At 33.0% G+C, this 18,202-nt stretch overlaps 2 protein-coding genes across 5 annotated transcripts in view; one reads left to right on the forward strand and one right to left on the reverse strand.

The window, feature by feature from the left end:
• The window catches only part of rg (A kinase anchor protein rugose), a 385,845-nt gene that overhangs the window by 21,029 nt on the left and 346,614 nt on the right, over window positions 1–18,202 (reverse strand). The gene's annotated exons all lie outside the window — the stretch shown is intronic.
• Window positions 1–18,202, forward strand: part of LOC149476697 (trehalose transporter 1-like protein) — a 35,221-nt gene that overhangs the window by 6,101 nt on the left and 10,918 nt on the right. Inside the window, exon 1 of one of the 2 annotated variants that reach the window (XM_089711214.1) lies at window positions 13,889–14,199. The exons of the other annotated variant lie outside the window; for it this stretch is intronic. The gene's annotated coding sequence lies outside the window, so the exon portion shown is untranslated. Of the gene's footprint in view, window positions 1–13,888; window positions 14,200–18,202 lie in introns of those variants that run through there. 2 annotated transcript variants of the gene reach the window in all.

Here is an 18,202-nt window from a genome sequence, read left to right on the forward strand (position 1 = left end):
TATATACCTAGTTGCTCCCATTATTAAAATGCAATTGTAAATTAATAGATTCTGATTCATTGAAATTTTCTAATTAATATAATGCTTACAAAAAAATTGACTAGATAAAACAGCTTTTAATTAACGCCTGGAAATGTCACCTACATACAACTACATACTTATTTAGCATTATAATTAATCGCTGATGATTATATTATGCATGAAAAGGAAACAAACTGAATTTAAATAACATCTAATTTCTCATTCCTAAGTTTTTAATGTGCATGAAGCTCTATATTTTTACAACATTTTCATGAAGTTTCTTTTTCAAGATCTGCTTAAAGACAATAAACACATTGTGTTGTTCTTTGATTAACTTTCAATAAGCAATTCAGTCAGTTTATGTAGTCCCAGTGACCACAGAGTAAGCTATATAGTAGCGTGACTCGTGAGGAGAGACGCCCGCACTTGACCCAGTGCCCAAATTGCCATACTGAGGAAGTATTTATTGAAGCGATTGAGTTACATTTTATTGCTATTGCGACACGCAGTAGGTAATACAAATATTACACCTCTGTGCGCCCGAGGTGTAAGGTTAACAGCCTTATAAATATATTGTAATATTCAAGGTGTTATAACATTTTGGGTCGTTCGGGTCAGGTCAGTGCCTGTATATAGCTACTGTTAATTTTGTTCTCCATATGATAGAACTAGTTACTAGATGGACTAAGGCCTCCTTCCCTTTTTGTCGAATTAGCCTCTTATTGATATTGTGCATAAGTCAACGCAAATAAATTGCAAATTAAATAGCATAAGTACATACATGAATAGTATGTAAAAAAAATAATGTTGAAGTAACTACCTATATAAAATTTGAACATGACAAATATGACTCAACATTATTTACTTCATGTGTTAAACAACTAATAATAATGTCAACTAAAGCAAATTGTTAATAAAAACAACTCATAAAACTTTGATTTTATATAATGTATGGTAATTACAACGAAATTGCTTTCTTTCATAATGCCAAGGCGTCGAGTGCACCGAACTTACACATGGACAAGTGGGTGTTTCCAAACACACACACACTCACATGCTATTCACCCAAAGATATATGCGCGGAAGAGACGCGACCTTTACACATGTATTAAGGAACTGCGCTCACATATTATAGCGTTATTCAATAAATTAGATTTAGGACTGGAGTTTATTGTGGAATCCCAAAGCGGGCATTCGAGGTGAGCGTCGCGGCCGCGGCTGCATCGCGACGAGTGGCCCACGCGCACCGCACACTCGCTAATTTATATTTGCCAACATTTATCTTATATAGGAATATGCAAGTAATAAAATCTTTAACAAATATCTGAAACTGAAATGAATTAGGTACACAAGTGTATATCTAAGCAAGTAAAGCATGTGTGTGTGTTGGGAAAGGTCACACATTTTCCTCCTTTTACGTTACACTTCCCTTGACACGACCTCTGAGCACAAATATAATATATTTGTTATATGTATTGCGCTAATTATATAATTAGCGCAATTATTTAAACAAATAACCGACCACAGATTTTTTTTTCTTAATTGATACAGTGTGTTTATTGTCCATAGCATATTAAGGTAGTAACTAGTAAGTACCTACTCTTCATGTTTAATAACTATAATATGATAAAAAGTAATAAATTAATATTTAAATAATCATAACTGCGTTAAAAACAACCGACTTCAAACTTGCACTTGCAACATTTACAAATACAGACAAAAATGCTCATAAAATAAAAACTACTGGGCCTATCCAAATAAAATTTTTATGGGACCAATTCGACACCATCCCGCATCGAACAAAAAAAGAATCACGTAAATCGGTTCAGAAACCACGGAGTAATCGGTGTACATACATAAAAAAAAAAAAAAAAAAAAAACATACCGGCCGAATTGATAACCTCCTCCTTTTTTTTGAAGTCGGTTAATAATATGTTTTGTTTTATATTTTATTTATAACGGAATGTTTTGAATGACTTTAAATAGGTATGAGCGGAATACACTCGTAGCGCGAAAAAATTAAATTGTTTACCTTAAAGTCAGTCAGTTGGAAATTCGTGGTTAACTAATATTACACAATGTACCTATATTTTTGTAAATAGAGATAACCGGACAAATACAAAACTATATCAATAATAATTTTAGCCCCCTAATTAGCCCTGGCTTCACCCGGATACAAATCTTTCGTAAGATTTGAAAAATGTATTACAGTTTTAATACTAATCCAGCTTAATCCATTAAACAGTAAAACATTAAACAGTAAAACATTAAACAGTAAAACATTAAACAGTAAAACATTAAACAGTAAAACATTAAACAGTAAAACATTAAACAGTAAAACATTAAACAGTAAAACATTAAACAGTAAAACATTAAACAGTAAAACATTAAACAGTAAAACATTAAACAGTAAAACATTAAACAACACAAAAATATACCCGTAAATTGTTAATGATGGTTTTTGAAAGGAATATTCTTTATATGAAGGTTATAATTTTCTTAGAAAACGACGAGCATATAATAAAAGGGAAAGGTAATGTTATCAGAAATAGATAAGCGATGGCCATGATGTATCATGTAATCCGTCGGTGGGAACAGAGGATTATACGATAGCTTTTCACTGACAATTTTGAATACTGTATGCGCTTATCGGACAATTGAAAGAGAGCAAAATGTTATAATAACCACTATCTTATCTTACGCAATGTTTTTAAATGTTATCTACTAGACAGTCGAGTATTTACTAGTAACATAATTGATAACTCAGACTTGTGTACAATATTTGTGAAGGTAAAGGGAAATACTGTTGAAAATAGAACGCAAAGTACGATAATTAATTTATGAATATACGAGCAAAAGTAATGTTTATGTTTACATGGAATCAAGTAGCCAGCGACAAGTATGCCGAGAGGAAACTGGCAGCTTCCGGTCCGTGCCGGAGCGATTAATCTCAATACGACCGCAATTCATCACACAATGCAATCGTATGAAGTAATAGTGCATAGACAATGAATGACGAGACTTATTTTTAAATAAGTAAAGTTTGATAGAGTCAAAAATAACAGGCGTGAAAACAACATTTTTCACGAATAATGAGCAGCTTTGTATAACCCCTACAATTAGACGGACAACATAATACATTTTTATAATCAGTGAAACAATGCAGATAACAATGCAACTACGATAGTAACATTTCGTAGAGCATGCTCGTAAAGTATGACCATTTATAATTATTAATAACAAAGGCTAATTTTGGAATGTATTCTTAGTCGTTTTCCTCATGTTTTTTATGCAATAAGATGCAGACGCAAGATAAGTGGATCGATTTGAGCATGTAATGTGCATACACAATTGTGGCTCGATGTCGCGCATACAAAGTGACATTTATTGGGTCTCTCTACCACAAACATGTACAGATCGTTACATTATATCGTAGATACGTATATTATCCAAAAACCAACAATTTTCTCGGTTCAAAACAAGCGCCGCGCCGGTAGCCGAAATATCTGTGAACTTCATGTTTACTTATTGGACTCAAGTATCACGTACCTATATTTATTCACACTTTCCTATAAGATAAAGATAAACTGGATTATCAAGATATATGCTTATTTCGACTATCAAATTGACGTTTATAATCTTGTTTTGATGTGATATCAAAAATATGAAGTGTAATCAATTGCTCTTTCCGAAGTCTAAAGATGCAAGTCGAAGTTAGGGTCGAGATAAGGAAAATAAATGCCATATTTTGGCAAGGCCCTAAGGTGTAAACGCCCTCTTCATTGTGGCATTGAACCAAATTATTTAACCGAGTTCTGTTTGCGGAAACTCACGTGCAATACATACGTAAGTAATGTAAACACTATCGCAATGAGAACGAAACAATGTTACATTGTTTAATTGATAAATAACCATCCTCGTACAGCAAATAGATCATGCACGGGAAAGGGATTTAAAGAAATAAGGAAACTTGATGGAATTCTATAATACATCGCAACGAATGCATTTATAATTCCAATAACGTGCTCACTTATCGAATGTTCAGTATTAAACGATAAGAGACAGAATTCATGGAAAAACTTCTATTATAATGAGAAGTTAGTCCGTCATTTGTAAATGTCGTCCATTATAGCAGCAGAACAATTTAAGCCCAGTACATACCTAGCTTTTGGATATAAACAAATACATATTACTGGAAACAATAGTGAGCCATGCCTTGCATATACAGTAAAATTATAGGATATATTTGAGGTTAACAGTACTTGCTGCTCTATATATTCTGTGTGTCGGTTGGTCGTAGCGACAGGACCTTGTCTTTATGATAATGTTCAGCCACAAAATTGTTTCTTAGAACATATTATATTCTTAGAATTTGCAGTCTACCTGCACATAGTGTTGTATGTAACATACATTATATTTATGTATTATTTGCGTCGTGTGTAATAGCTTCAGAGTCACTCTTTCGTTAGCCTTTAAAAATGAAAACATAATGTAATTAATTAAAGAATAGTTACTCTAGAATAATTAGATCTCTTTTCAGTAGGTCACCTTGTTAGTCAATGCAAATGAATTCGCACTAATCACAGTCGACTGTCGAGTTTTTCTATCTTGTACAGTTATAGCAACCCACTTGCTCGAGATATTCCTCATAATTATTTAACCACAGAAATATGTCACAACCTTAGAAGAATTCGTATTTTTATTCATAATTTCTAAAGAATACGGTTTCTTGAATTTATTAAGTTTGTTTGACGTAGATGTTCTGTATAAGAAATTCTTATTAATGATAAATTTCAATGCGTTTTCGCATTGGATTCTAGTTCCAAAATTGACTGGTTTTAAAACACGGAAGAGAGGTTGATAACCCGGAGGCATTCAAGCAAACAATAGATACATTTAAATAATAGAGTTCCTACGCCCACGACGCAACTAAATCATAAATCGCAGAATAATACTAATCCTTCCGAAGGATCGATTTAAATGGACCGCAAGTCCGCGGAAGAATGAAATTCTGCTTAATGAATAGTTGTAAATATATCATTTCCGCTGACTATATTAGCAACTCAATACTACAGTGATCTATTTATAATTTCTGCGTTCTCGTGTTTCCCGGAAACTCGCCGAGAGTTAGCGCGAAGGCTCGCAGTCGCTTGTCGCTCACATACACGCGGTCAACACATGAAATTAGATAGTCATTTTAATTTGTAAACATTATAAAGCAATTAGGTACCTATCACAATAATTTATGTATAAATTATTGGCATAATTAAAACTTAAAAATAAAAATACGTAGGTTCTCTTTTGTTCAGTAGCTTTATTCTACACGGCTTGTTTCATAGGCGATTGTGCGTCATTATTTAATAGTAAGTGCGATACAAAATGATCTTCACGCATACACAATGGTAACACATAAAATGTGGTGCGTGCTGAGTCAGGCGGCAGGCCGGTGAGTCTCGCCAGGCGGCACAAAGGACGGCCAATGCTCACCGCAAACCACCTTCAATGAATGCTAATATTTAGGGCAAGCAAAATTTCCAATCATTAAATGGTATTTTTTGAGGAAAATTTATCCACCAATAATGCGTCAAACTATACCTCACAATTAGATATCTCAATACCAAAATTGAAAAGAAATACCCATTGCGGCTCGAATAATTATCATCATAATCGGCGACGTGAGCTAAGCCGGCAGGTCAGTAATTATGGAACTTTGCATAAATGCGGAAGCTTATGTAAGGCGAAAGAAATTATGTTCAATTTGCTATTAACGATCCGGCGACGGGACGACGTCCTGGTGACGTCACGTGCGGGCATGTTTGTAAACAGACAACAAAATATAATCGCGCATATACGTCATAACGAGTGGCTGATTGCCAATTTGGTGAGCATTAAAAGCGAGATCGTCCTAATACCTATATCTGTAGCAATTAGTCCGGGATACATCGCCCATTTTTGCAAGTGATTACTATCAAGCTAATTTTTCGTGAGTAGCTTTATTTTGATGAGATGCCCAATAATTTCATGAACGAAACTCTCGATTGTGGTAGCTTACAGAGGTAACAAGGATAAAAATTTTTGATTTGACGGTTCTCAAATATTTATTACGCAATTTGTAGGACAATATGTCTGTTGAATTATATAAGTATTAAATAAGTGAAAATAAAAATAATTTGGAAAATCCAAAAGTGCACGCCTCATAATTTTTTTTTAATAAATATTTATTAAAATTATTATTTTTGTTTATTTAATAACAATTAAACCACATCGAATCAGACCCTGAAAAATGAAAGGGTTCTATTCCTGAGCATACTCAAGCGTAAGAGAAAAAAAAAGACTCGATTAGTAAAGTATTTCGGTCGCTATCGTGTTAACAAGAAAAAGGATCCGCACATACAGACACACGGACGTCCAAGACAGAACTTTTTTAAACTGTTTTTTAACTAGTTTAAATAACAAAAATGACATCAAAAATATCATGATCGTTAAAAATAGTGTTTTTTCTTAATATGTGTGTGTATGTTTTATCTTACAAGTGCAATGTATGATACATAAAGACATTTTAAGTTTGAAAAATCAGATGTTTTGCGCGAAGTGACAGTAGTACCCACCTCAACGCTTCGCTTATGAGGCGTGCAAAATCAGCTTGTTAGTAATCATTTATGATGACTTCGTTATCGATACACATTGGAAAGGGGGACTCTTTGATTAAACCATAGATTTTGTAGGACAAATATTTTTTCGAATAATTTAGATAATTATCTTGAGATTGAATAAAAAAAAAAACATTCAGTTAGTAATTAATATTTGAGAACCATCAAATCAAAATATTTTATCCTTGTTTCCTCTGGTAGCTACCACAATCGAGAGTTTCATACATGAAATTATTGGGCATCTCATCAAAATAAAGCTACTCACGAAAAATTAGCTTGATAGTAATCACTTGCAAAAATGGGCGATGTATCCCGGACTAAATGTAGTTCGTGTTTATAAGCTATCGCTTCATTTACGGCGCTTGCGTTCCCTTCTCACACTCAAAACAAAATTTTCCGCTGAAATATTTATTGTATATGCAATGTAGATACCAAAATCCATCGCCAACTTTCTCCTTAACTTAATGTAGGTTAATTCTATTACTGATAATGTAACATTCGACACTAAATTGTGTTTTTCTTTATCTCGAAGGTTGCCTGAAATAAACATAACGGAAAACTCTCTTTGCAAATACTACATCGATTGGCTATAAAAAAATATAGGTATTACTACAATATGCAGTACACCAATTTTTACATACATGTAGTTTTACTAGTACAATATGATATAGAGTACACTTAGTATGGCAACAATGAGCGACAATGGCGCTCGCTGTTATCTGTTATCTCCTAACTCTAGCTAATGTGCGTCATTACGGACCTCTGAGTCTGATCGTCCAGTAGTTATTTCGATTCGTACACTAATCTGCACACTTTCCTGTAATTCATTTTTTGCGTTCTCTGTTATTGTTTATGAAGATAACACCGGTTTGCGTATTGTTACGAGGAAGTTATTGTTTACGATATACCTACGCACTTAATACGTCTAAAATTATGTGAAATGATATGAAATGAAATTATTTATTTGTATGAATTGTGGTTACAAAGTTATAATAAATTTCACGTCCGCACAATTCGCCAACAATTGGCATACAAATATTTTAATTTTATAATCTAAACTAATTCACTTAAGTTATTATTTAAACAATATATGTATTATTTGCATTAGTTCATTTTACATTATAAGTTATAATATAGCAATATAGACTACAAGCCCGCATATGAAAAAAATATGGGTCAAATGAACCACCAGGGGTCATATCTAGAACGAAAGAAGAGCAAAAAATAATAAGATTCATCACTATGCCGTCACTTGTAAGCTGTCCAACTGAGTGCAGATGAGAATTGAAAAGTACAGGTAGACTCGGTAAATTTTGGTCATATATTTTTGTACGGCATTCTTAACCATCGATAGATCCATTAAAAATAATAAGAAACCGCTCAGTGCCGTACAAAAATGTTGACCAAGTCGGAATTTTTATTTAATTTCCGAGAGTTACCGGGGGTAAATTTGGTCATTTGACCATGTACGGCATCTGTGTCATACTATTGCTATACTGCTTTTAATCCATTATTCCGCAACGCCGTACAAAAATCATGGGGACAAGGGGAAAAAATCGAGAGTTGCAATCCCTTCTCTTTCCCCACTCCAGGGGGTCATTTGACTAAGTACGGCTTCGGTTCCAAAACATTATCTAGCACTCAAAAGTACTATTAAAAGCAATGCCGTCAAAAAATAATTGTTCTTTTATATGTTTACCAATAATCATCTTAATTTCATCGAATTCTTGATATAAAGAGCTGTAAGGTCATTTGACCCTGTACGGGAACTTTTTTTTTAACATGATATTGTAAAATTCAATTGTTGTATAGTATTGCCGTTCAAAAGAAACCGTTCTAAAAAAATTTATAGAGAAATGCAAAAGCAGAAATTTTGTTAAAGTTTAAACATCGTAGATTAATGAAATATAATAGTTTTCTACACTTTACTCGTTGTTTTAAATAGTATAAACATAGATAAATTAGGAAAAAACGATGCCGTACATTTTTGTGCAGACCACATCTTTTAGGCTGATGAAAGCGACGAAAGCTACAATTTTAAGGGTGCTTTATGGCCATTTGATACAGTACGGCATTAACATATTTTTACCCAACTACGGCAAAGCAAAAGGAGGGTTATGGTTTTGACAGGTCATGTATGTATGTTCATCTATTCCCTCGTAACTTCTAAACTACTTATCAGAATTCGACAAATGACATATCATTAGAAGCGTCTGAATTGTTCACTGGATAACCAGCGACCAGCTAGCTAAAGGCTATATGGGGTTTCACAAAATCTTATGTGGCGCCCTCTAGCGGACAAAACATACAGAGTAAAAAAATAAAGTTAAGATAAATATGCCGTGTTTGGTATCATTTGAAAGCGCTTTACTTGTACATTTTGAATATGTATATATTACTAGCATTTGCTTGTGACTTTACCTGTATTCATGGGCTGATTGCATATAATTCACATCTTTTCGTTCATAGCTTTTTTATTAGTTCATCAATTTAACGGAGTCCATTCCACTTGACTCCGACTTTGCAAGGTGATAATTAACCACCTCGAGCTTCTTAATATTAATGTATATTTATATTTTATTATCAAAATATAAAGCAAACATTTCGTTATATGGATTTTTTCTTTTTCAGATTTTTCCCCTTTGAACCAACGAAAATGTACGGCACATGAAAAAATATTATCTATGCATAAAATACTTTAAAAATAAATTTATTTCGTGTTGTGTCAAATGACCCCCTGGAGTGGGGAAAGAGAGGGGATTACAACTCTCGATTTTTTCCCCTTGTCCCCATGATTTTTGTACGGCGTTGCGGAATAATGGAGTAAAAGCAATAGTATGACACAGATGCCGTACATGGTCAAATGACCAAATTTACCCCCGGTAACTCTCGGAAATTAAATAAAAATTCCGACTTGGTGGACCAACATTTTTGTACGGCACTGAGCTGTTTCTTATTATTTTTAATGGATCTATCGATGGTTAAGAATGCCGTACAGAAATATATGACCAAAATTTACCGAGTCTACCTGTACTTTTCAATTCTCATCTGCACTCAGTTGGACAGCTTACAAGTGACGGCATAGTGATGAATCTTATTATTTTTTGCTCTTCTTTCGTACTAGATATGTCCCGTGGTGGTTCATTTGACCCATATTTTTTTCATATGCGGGCTTGTAGTCTAATATGACAATTTGATTATTACATTCTATTACATTATACTTAATTGATTTCTTACGTCAATTTTTGTCAAGCTAGGTTAACGGTAATTATTATAATCTAAAAAATTCGTTTAAGGAATATTTAAACAGTGACACGCTTTTAATTTTTTGTGCATTAAATTTTTTGGTAAAATTTTTGGTGTGTGTAATTTATAAACTATATTTAATAATTATAAATGAAGTTGTCGGCATTTATATTTTTTGTTATTTTTTTCTACCTTCGAGTTATTATAAAACATGGTTTAATGTTTTATATTCACTCAGTAAGTTGTAGAAAACAAAAGTTTTACAAAATTAAATAGCTTCATGGGTCCTAAGTAATATTTTTCGGCCAAAACTGTGTTCTATATTTACATTTCTTGAAAGTAGTTTAAGAGACTCGCTTCTGTCCTTCAGTTACGTTACATACGGCTAGATATTTATAGAGAAACAAATAACAATAAAATGTATTATTATAAAATACGATTATTATAAAAGTAACAGTAGTTCAGGAAGCGCATATTTGTGATAATTTCGAGATATAACGACTTCAACAAAATGCCAACAACTAAATGAGAAAATATCTCTGAAGTAATGATAATATATATGTTGGTGATACTAGTACCACGAAAGGCGAAACAATGTGCAACTATTTTTAGTAGACATAGCTGTGACGTCAATATCGATACTGTTAGGTACCTATTGGTTTTTAATTTTTTAATGCTATAATTATTGAGCAAATCACTTCCTCAATGCAGTATAAAAAGCTACGTTAATAGCAACGAGCTTTTCATTATGTTCGACTCGAAAATTCGACAGGTTTGACTTGCAATAATTTATTCTTGTTATTATTCCATCTATAAAGTTATAACGTGCTATAAATTATACCTAAGGTGTCATATTATATTATGCACTTATGAGTAAAAGTAAACACGATTACAAGGAATTAAGGCCAACATAAAATAGAATAAACAAAATGTTATTTAATTGCGCATTGGCCATTAAATGCCAATCAAGTGAAAATTGATATACGATTTATAATTAATGAACACCTCTACCTATGTATAAATAGTTTGTTAATGAAAGTAATTAAGTAGAATAATTATTTTATTGCACATTGATTACATGAAAATATGTGATTCGAGATTGACAAAGCCGTTATCAGATAAGGAACGTGGTTGGAGCGCTATCAGGCGATCGCAATAGATCATATCTCCGCCACACTATTAGCATCTATTAAACACGTATTATTATAAATTATGTCTCCTATTTGTTGATAACGCTGGTATGCGTTTAGCGTTCACTGCAGTTCATCCTAGCAACAGAACGAATATGTCAACGGAGTATTACTTGTATAATTATTTACGAACAGCGTAATAGTGAAGGTATAATATACTATCACATTGTAGGCAAAGTAATTATCAAAATAATTAAAAATCATCCGTAAAGAAACCTATGTTATCAAAAATAAACATATTTGCGGTTAACAGTAATTTGTTATACCTATTGATATCCAACTTCTGGGCATTACCGTCACTTAATTAATTGAATGTTATTAATTATTATAATACAAACCCCATTTACTTGTCATTCATTAATTGCGAATTATATTTATGAGTATGAAAGTGCTTACATTCGATGATTTATTTCAGAACAATTGGTTCGTAGCTTAGTTCGTAGGCTCGTCTCTCTATATGAATACAATCACATTATAATGAAAGATAATAAAAGTTGCAAAAATTATCGCCTTTTTTAATATTATGTTCTGTTTAGCTTATCTTAATCAAAATGCCAAAAATAATAACCTATGAAAATATATTATATCTAAAAGTGTTTAATATAAGGGGTATTATGAACAAGTTGTGAAACCGGCTCTAAAAGTAATTATTACCCGCAAATTGTACAGTACTACTTTATATGCATCGAGTGACGTCGCGAGTCTCAACACTGATCTTGTTTGCACAGCATCAAAAGGTATATTATAATCACTGATTACAATTATACAATACATCTGAGCGATTAAACCGCTATTAACGTTTATTGCCTTGTTTCTTACATATCTAATTATCACGCGTGTCAATCATAATACTGTTCAATAAAGCTCTACTTTATTTATGTTGGTGATGATTCAATACATTTACGTTTATAGAATTCATTTCGAGGGAAAGTATATGTGTCATGTAAATATCGACGAGACAAATGTTATCGTCTCAATATGTATAACCCATGTTTTGCAATAATACACGAATTTCCAGTTTTTATGGAATCGTTAAAATGTATCCAACAATTAATTATAAATGTTAAAGCAAACGGAATTGGCCATGTAAGGGTTGCGATTCATTAGGGACAGCTTGGAACTAGAGGGGAAAAAGCCAATTAAGATCTTAGAAAGAAAACTCGGAGCGGTCGCTTACGCACACACTCGCACACGCGGGAGGTTGTACGGGCGCGAGGCTGCCGGGGACTTCTATAATGTTCTAGTAAAACCTGCCTTAGAACTGGAGGAAATTTCGAGATTGTTTGTATATATTGCCTACTGAATAAGTGTCATTCACACGACTTGTTCGTATTTAATAGTATCTGATAGCGCCGAGCTTGCGTCTCTTTCTGCCACGTGGAGTGAGAGAGGGCCGGCGACAAAACAAGCGCAGGTCGCGGGCGTCCTTCGGTGCAATTTGCAGAATTACCGCTATTACACTATCGATAACGACGAACATCATTGTCAAATTTACATTTTACGTAGGTATAAACTGTAGGGTCATCTATAGATTATGCTTAATTTTTCAAGGAAGGCAAAAAAGTGTTGTCATCGGAAAGTAGCTGATACATTATTTTCCCAGATAAAAACAACTAGATTCTTAATTAATAATGGCATGTTTTAGCTTTTGGTACCTTTTACTGCCCTTTACAATTATTTTTGACGATGTTTTATTTTTACTGTACATAATATTAAATATTGGAAGCACGTAGTGAATTTTAACTTAGCCTCAGGTATTACTTTCTCAAGAAATTTCCTAAAAATTCTTAAAAGATAGAGTGGTAGAGCAAACTCACTTAGGTGCTCTAAGATGAGCGCTACAGGGTTGTTTTACTTCGTTACGATATTTCTCAACTTGTACACTTGAATATCGTAATGAAGAATATATCGACATGACGAAATAAAAATAATTATCCCATTCGAAGTGTCCCATGGAGTGCCAGCAGTATATGGATGGACATCGGATCTTCAACCACGTTCGACATTCAACACTCACGTAGTCGAGTCTGTCGTTTTATCGAGACAAATAGAAAATGTAAGTGTATGTTAATTATAGTTTTGGCAGAGTGGACGATACATCTCGTACGAGCTAATACTCTCACGTAGAGGCCGCGTAGCGATGCCGCTGATAGATCGTGTGTACGGTTCGTTACTAGAGTTAGACGACTCTTATCGCCTTGTTCTGTTCCAAAGAGACAAGGCACGACGATTCACACATTGTCGTCACTAATTAAATGATTACATGTTTCTACTTATTTTAATAATATAATGGAGGTCTCATTTCACACAAAAACCCTTGGCAGTATACTTAAATATTTTGGAAAGCACTAGGTCTGAATTTACTAAAATTGTAAACATTGTTACAGTTTTAAAATATGTTATATTTTGTTTTTTACTGGCAAACGGAAAAAAAACCTTAATCATATCACTTAAAAATAAAATTAACATGTGTGATTATTTGTGTATCTAGTGTACAACATTGAAGAGTGTAGATAAACGAAAAGAAATTAGCAAAATAATTAATTAACACCTTACACCGTAACACCACTTTAACTCATTTGCAAATTAATTAATATTGCTCATTCAATTAAAATCGGTACCAAATCGACATCGACGGTGCTACGAGTGTTAGGTCTGGTAGGCTGTATGTGATACGAGGCAGTGACAGTTTGAGAGCTATTATAAGACTATTAGCGCATAGAGGCGGCAGCGGCGCAGAGCTACGAGGGCAGACGTTATAAAACTGGTGGTGGACGAAAAGTGGTTTCAGTCGGCCGACAATCGCGCAAGGTCAAGATCGAACAGGCTCTCGCACTCGCGCGCTCGGCCCGCGCACACTACCAGTCGCCGAGTGGAGCGAGCTTAACGCTCGGTTTAAAAACAAACACGAGCCACGTGTGTGTGCTAAATATATGTCAGTTTCCTCTGTGCGCTGTGACTTTTCCCGCGTTTACATTGTGTTCAAGAAAATTTTGCATTCCGTGTGAAATTCAAACTTTACAAGCGTTCGTCTGAGATCCACTTGCAAATAAATCCGCCAAGTTGGGGGGCTCCTGTGATAGTATATCCGAGTGAGTTTATAATCATGTTATTAATTTAATGTAAATTTTTGGAAACTTATACAAATCTTAAAAATAACCTACTTATTTTATATTTTTAACACGAGTCATGTGTGTATAATTTTAATTTCCACGCCTAGAAAATTATTTTCTTTAATCGATTTATATCGTTTTGGCTTGTTGGCATGATTCGGTACTCGCGTAAACAAAATTGTATTGAAATAATATTGTTGTACAATTTTAGAAGATAAATACATAAATGCGCATTGTTCAAAGGTTTTACGTTAGCCTGAACTATGTGCTGCGTCTGCGCACGTCTGTAAATAATATTAATTATAAACGTGTGTTTGATAATACCAATGAACATGTTCTAAGATACAGAAACAATTTATGATCTGTATAAGAGTACAACATTGTAGTAATAATATCAATTATCCAAATAAATATAATATAGCGATAATAAATATAGGTAGATACTACTGAAAACAATGAAATCTATTTTTGAGTCAAACAGAGAAGGTACCTTTAATTATAGTCTATTAGTAGTAAATTACTAGTGTACTATTAAGGAAATACATACATGGTATACAAAATCAAAAATTCTAATAAAACATAGCAGATGTTAAACTGAAGGCGGGCGCTGAAGCCTCGCTGTAAAATGATTTGGGCTCATAACACCCCGCGCGATCGCGATGAAATTTCAAATACATACCTACTTATCTGATTCACAAAACAATTAAGGTACTGTATCGTTTTCCTATTGTTATGGTATTGATTAGATTTCTTTGACAACAAGATTATTTAACGACAATTCCAAAAACCATCAAAATGAGATGCCTGCTGACAACAACAAAACTTTTATTTTTGAGTCAAATGCGAAAATACTTGACCGAATGAAAACCTTCCTTTTTTCGAAATAGAAATATTTGTGTATGTATTTATTAATTCAAAATAAAATATGGTAACACGTTACTCTGAAACATCGGAAATTGTATATGATTGTTTTTTATGTTGAGAGTTATTTACATAACATTTTTTTCTATATTTTAGTTATAATTGAGCATATCAGTACATTATCAACGCTAATTTAAACTAATGTATATTATACAGTGATATTTTAAGTATAAACAGTACAAATGTAGTGATAGCATCAGTCGATATCTCGCGAGTGTTGACAAAAGCGAGACAATGTGCGCTGATATGCAGCCACAGTATAAATAAAAGTATAATAATATAAACAACGCGTATATAACGTTCAAATCGCTTGTTATTCTTTCCGTTCATTCATTTGTTATTATCATACAATAAATACCACGTGATGCTTATTATATTTGGCGTTGAAATATTTTCTATGTAACCGTTGATTTTTATTATTTTACGACACAAACCAGGTAATGTGGATGTACTTTATTGTACGTATACTGCACACCGTTGGAAAAAACAATGGTGATAATCCTTTTTATAACTTTCGGCAATATCTGTAAACAATAACGAGGTAGCGTAGGTTCTTTAAAGTTTAAGATCCCTTTTTACGTAATTAATAGTAGCGGCTTCAAAAAAACGAGACAGTATTTATATTTAGACATTTTCAAAACTCAGCCTTTATTTATGTTCCACTATATAAAAAAATAAAATATAATATCCAACTTTTATTGAACTCTATTAGTGGGCGCAAATGACAGCGATGGACAGAATTAATTTCGCATTTATAATATTATAATAATATGCACTTATGAGCTTTTAAAAATGAATAATACGAGATTGGTCACGCACGACACTAGATGTGATTTATATTGTGACGTCACTGATATCGGGCACAAACAATACAGCGTAACATAAATTAATTATTATTTATTATCAATGGAATAAAAAAAAAACATTTGATATGTTTTACAAAATTTGTTTACAAACTATTTTGTTTAATATGATTGAATGTATAAATGATACGATAGATGAACGTGACGTAGATCTAATTACTATTTAATTACGTATCCTGCGGGGAATGCAACTAAATCGATACTAATTTGTTAATAACCAAGTCACAAAATATTGTTCAAATTACAAAAATCTCAAGTTTAGGGTCGACAAAAATGTTAAAATATTTCGTCTGTCGCGGTGTATAATATTTCAGACTATAGTGCAGTTTAGCCACTATACATATATTTAAACACATAATTATCTAACGGTACGATCGGCAGCCCTAGTAAGCTCGACCTTAGCTTTAGCTTCTGCGGTATCCACTTCTATGATCTATAAGCTTCTGGAAAAATCTATTTAATATAAATCAGAGTGATCGTTTGTTAAATAATGAATTGATCGATTATTACATGTGACACGATGTCATCTAATCATCTGCTATTGTTTATGTAACACAAATACGTAAGGTATTGCAGTGTATGATATTATTCTTTAGTCAATTGAAACATATTAAAATAAATGATATCTGAAATAATAATCATGTGAAATACAAAATGTATTGTATGAAAAGAGAATAACTGTAAAATTGTCTTTTGACCGATCCTGAACCTACGACACGAAGCGCGTTACAAAATACTGTTATTCAATCATTCATCTTAAATCAAGTTGTTAATTGTACTAAAGCGATTAATGTATGTTAAGAAAATAAATTAAAATCACCCAAATAAAATGTCAACAATTAAGCTCATGTAGAGCTGCAGGAGTAAAAGCTTGGTTTTACTACCGTAAGATGCACCTTTTATGCAAACTGCTATAGAATATATCTCTACCTACTATTGGAATATAAATTGTATAAATATCGGTTATTTTTATTGTATAATAGTAAAGCGAACATCGTAATATTAATAATGATGTAAGTGAAGTTTTTGCGGCGCGAGCTATGGCAGAGATATCACGAGCGCGCCGACTCGTATGTTAGATCCCAACTGCTGATAATATTGTGTATTTACTTTAAATTTTCATATTATTTATTATGGGATTTTACATAACGACGTGTTATAAACACACTATTTAATTAAGAGCTCTTTATATTTTATGATAATACTAGATTTCCGCCCGCGGCTTCGCCCGCGTTTTCAAAGGAAAACCCGCATAGTTCCCGTTCCCGTGGGATTTACGGGATAAAACCTATCCTATGTGTTAATCCAAGTTACCCTCTATACGTGTGCTAAATTTCATTGTAATCGGTTCAGTAGTTTTTACGTGAAAGAGTAACAAACATCCATACATCCATACATCCATACATCCTTACAAACTTTCGCCTTCATAATAGTATTAAGATAGCGTCCGTTTTCTGCATGAGATAGTTCCGCGGCGAAATTATAATTTTAGAGAGATTCAAATTCAAATAAATATTTACTTGTAATTCTTTTGATTGTTACACATTATCTATCTATCTGCGATCAGCTCAATTTGAGTTTAGCAATACTTTCAAAAGAGATAGTACCAGGATATCAGGAGGGTGCAAGTGCTATCGCTGAACTCACACAATAACGTGCAGTATTTATTGACTTGACCCGCCCGCGCTCGCGCAGATACACTCACAATTCGCATTGAACATAACGTGACTATAATTGATTGCAAGATTTAACTAGAACATAGATTTATACTTGAACTTCATGTTCATTGTTTATTTACTGTGCAGAGCTATTAGTTTGCATTACCTCTATAATAGTTTTGCTATGAAGGGTTTCTAACATCAAAATTTGTTTGTCAATATTTATCATTATATTAATAGTAGTCAATGAACTGAATCCTTATCGCACCGTTAGGAATACTCGGTTTCAGTATTTCAAGGTATTTAAATATTTATATATAAAAGAGAGTGATTGTTTAATAAATTATTGAATTAAATTATAAAAAAAAACACGACACATAACACGAACAAATGTGAGTGTTCACTTTTCGTTGATTCAGTAGAACGTGATCTTGTCCTCTGAACGTAAGGAAAGAATTATCTTAATGATTCATAATTTACTCGCATGTCAAACTACAACTCGCTATAATATTATGATTTAATTAGCGTCTTTGTATAATG

The sequence above is a fragment of the Colias philodice genome, chromosome 26 (genome assembly GCF_061535455.1).
Source record: "Colias philodice isolate Cphi_HAF_F1 chromosome 26, ilColPhil1 Martin Lab GWU primary, whole genome shotgun sequence".
NCBI lineage: Eukaryota > Metazoa > Arthropoda > Insecta > Lepidoptera > Pieridae > Colias > Colias philodice.